Here is a 3,610-nt window from a genome sequence, read left to right as displayed (position 1 = left end):
GTCGCTCAGTGAGGAGAGTCTTCCCTCTGCAGAACAGTTGCATCCAGCTCAACCTACCTGTCACAGGCATAAACGGGTCGAGGCGGCCAAAGCTGCCCCCTCTAGGAAGAGGGCTAAGACTGAGAAGGGTAAGCTCTCTTCTCAGGTGGAGCAGCTATAAGTGGAGCTGGCTCAGATGAAGTTTCTTCTCCTGACCCTCCGTCCTGGTGTTCAGACAGGCGACTGAAGACGCCAGCTGTGCCCTGTTTGACTCGTTCCCTGAGGAAGATGTTGTCTCAGTAGCTGCCTAGGCCACCCTCTTCTATAATGATGATTAGGAGTCGTCCCATGTTTCTGGGCCGGGCTCTCGCTCCTAGAACCACAGCTCCATGGATGACACTTGCATCGGCTCTATAAGGGCTACTGTCCGCATGGCCCTAGCTCATCTGCAGCTAGACATGCCATCTGAACTGGATGTGTTAGCGCCTTTTTTCGATACAGGCCAGTCACTACTGCCTTTACTGTTCCCCCCTCAGAGGAGTATTTGAGGGAGCTGCATGCATGCCGGGAAAACACTAGAAAGCACTTCCATCTTACTGCAGATCCTTGGCTGCTATGCAAGATGCAGCAAAGTTTGTGTTACTGGTGCCAGACCTAGGGGAAATCTGGACCGGCAGCAAAGGTTACACAGGCAACGGTGAACCGTGTAGCCAATAAGAACATTCTGTCTGTGGAAGGAAGAGAGCCAAAGTTAGCGTCTTGCTCCAGCCGATGGTCATTTGAAATTGAATACAACACAACAGTATAAAACTACATATTTCTCAGTCCTATCAGCTTTCTAAAACCTGCTGCTTTGGAGTTCATGTTCATGTTCACATTCACGGCAAAATACATGTTACAGAAATCAAATAAATGTTGAAGCCAAATTGACAATAAACAATATAAAACATTCTGTCTAAAAAAAATAGTTTCACACAAATTTAAAATATGACTTACATTTCTACATAAATACGAATAAGCTTAGCTAAAACATAATATTCTATAGATGTAAAATATAATATATGTATATATACAATATATATAAAATATAATATACCAGTACAAAAATTATAATACCCAAAACACACATTTACTTTACTCAAATTACTAGTCACTCATATTTTAACACATACACCACAGTTACACTCACCCTACACTGATATAACAGACACAGAACCTTTCTGCAACATTAACATAACGCTCTCTTACACTTACACTTCACCTCTTAACAAAATGGCGCGACTACGTCCCATTAACGAGTGACCGGAAGTGAAACTGATTTGGATACAACATCTCTCTTTATAATTAACTCATGGCTGACTAGCTTATACCCTAAAACAATCTTTTAAACACATTTTTGTATATTACCACATGCAAATGTCGGTAGCTTGCACTGACAAAACAGTAGAAAACCGAAATTCATGGAGGTAAATATTCTCAATGGCGGCGCCCGCCAAGATACACAGTAACAAAAATACGACCCAAATACATCTCAAAACCATGTCACAACTTCACAGAACGATTTATAATGCATTTATATTAGATATTAACCAAAGCTAATAATGGAAAAGCAAGTTTTAACATACCTGTGGATTAATAAAGGGGAGAGCCAAAGTTAGCGTCTTGCTCCAGCCGCTGCTCATTTAAAATTGAGCTGCGCATGAGCAGAGCACATATCCACACTGGCATTAGAGCGCCGTCTACTGACGTCTTTGAGTATTGACCTCATGTCAAAACTGTATAACAGAGTTAGATTAGTTCAAATAATTAACAAAAAATTAGGGGGTGTCTGTTTACATAATGTGGCATTTCCAACCCACTACATTTGGCCTGGGTCGCATGCTGGCTGTTGAGCCTGCCATTGCGTCCTTCATAGTGCCCCCTGATGAGGTTCTGAGACCGGATGCCAGGTGTCCTCAACCCCAGTGTTGGGTCACTGATGATTTGTTGTGCAGGGTTTATGATGCAGCGGCTTGCATGGTTCTTGTCCTGCCAGAATGTTGTGGAGAGGATGGTTGGTATTGGCCTAGATGGCCTCCATCTTACATTGCGTGCATCTCTCCACAGCAGTCCTGAGTAAGTCCAGAATTCTGCCAGGCACAGACCCATCCTTTATTACCAGCTTGTCTAGTCACTTTGTGTTCATGTCGGACATGCTGCTGCCCCAGCAGACTGCGGCATAAAAAAGTACACTGGCCACTACTGACTGATAAAACATGTGCAGCATTTCACTGCAGATGTCAAAGGACCTGAGCCTCCTGAGGAAAAGAGCCAGCTCTGCCCCGTGTTCAGGGACCAGTCCAGTTTACTGTCCAGGTGCACACCTAGGTGTTTATAAGTATGCACCACCTCAATGTCCTTCCCTCAAATGTTGACTGGCTGAAGGGTGGGGCTAGACCTCCGAAAGTCCATGACCATCTCCTTGGTCTTGGAGGTGTTCAGAAGGAGGCAGTTCTTGTCGCTCCATTCACTGAAGGCCATCGTCAGATCCCTGTACTCCACTTCCTGCCCGTTCCTGATATACACTACAATAGCTGTGTCATCCGAGTATTTATGGATGTGGCGGGACTCAGAGTTGTATTTAAAGTCCGCTGTATTTAAGGTGAACAGGAACAGAGCCAGAACAGTACCCTGTGGAGCCCCAGTGATGCTCATCTCTGTCCCTGAGACACAGTTACCCAGCCTGACGGGCAAGGGATTGATGCCTTGGGGCCGGACTCGGTTATTTGTCCCAGCAGCAGTTCAGATGCTGGACTGCTCACACTTCCGACCCCTGGGTGATTTCAACCTATGCCCACGGGTTGCAGTTCCGATGCCAGCCCCCTGCTTCCAACCAGGTCAGGATGACGATCATCCAGGACCCAGCACAGGCTTTCCACCCTTCTGGCTAGGGGCGCAATTGTACAAGTAGATCCCCTGTCAGACCCCAGGGGGTTCTACTCAACGTAATTTCTGGTGAAGAAGACAGGTGGGTTTCACCCAGTCCTCAACTTAAGGGGGCTCAACAAATTCCTCAAGGTACTGACATTCCATATGGTGGGTACAACAGATGTGCTTCGAACTGTTGCCCCAGGGGAATGGTTCACCTCCATCGACTTGAAGGATGCTTACTTTCATGTCCCCATTGCGACTCAACACAGGCAGTTTTTACATTTTGCCCTCCACGGCTGTTGTTTTCAGTTCTGTGTGCTTCCATTTGGTCTCTTCCTCTTCCCAGGGGTTTTCACCAGGTGCATGGCAGCGGCTCTCTTGCCCGACTGGCTGATGTGGTGAACAGATTTTGACCAAAATTGGTACACATGTTCTGGAGGTGAGTATTAACGAAAATCTGAAGTGCCATACTGATTAATGAAAGTGGGCGGGGCCTATTCAGCAGTATGTTCCATCTTAAACCTTTGCTCAATTTGCAGAGAGCTGGGACAAACCAAACCACGAAACACGAACACATGATGACATCATCAAATCAGCAGCCCCCTGTGAATCATCAACTCCTGCTCAACCTGCAGCTTGAGCCTCCAGGTCAAAGCTCAACACCTTCAGTCTGACACATCCTTTGTCCTGCCAGTCTTTGTTTGTCCAACGCTGTCAGCAA

The sequence above is a fragment of the Seriola aureovittata genome, chromosome 2 (assembly GCF_021018895.1).
Source record: "Seriola aureovittata isolate HTS-2021-v1 ecotype China chromosome 2, ASM2101889v1, whole genome shotgun sequence".
Classification (NCBI taxonomy): Eukaryota; Metazoa; Chordata; class Actinopteri; order Carangiformes; family Carangidae; genus Seriola; species Seriola aureovittata.
The sequence above is the reverse complement of the archived record's forward strand: the minus strand, read 5'-3'. Positions refer to the sequence as shown.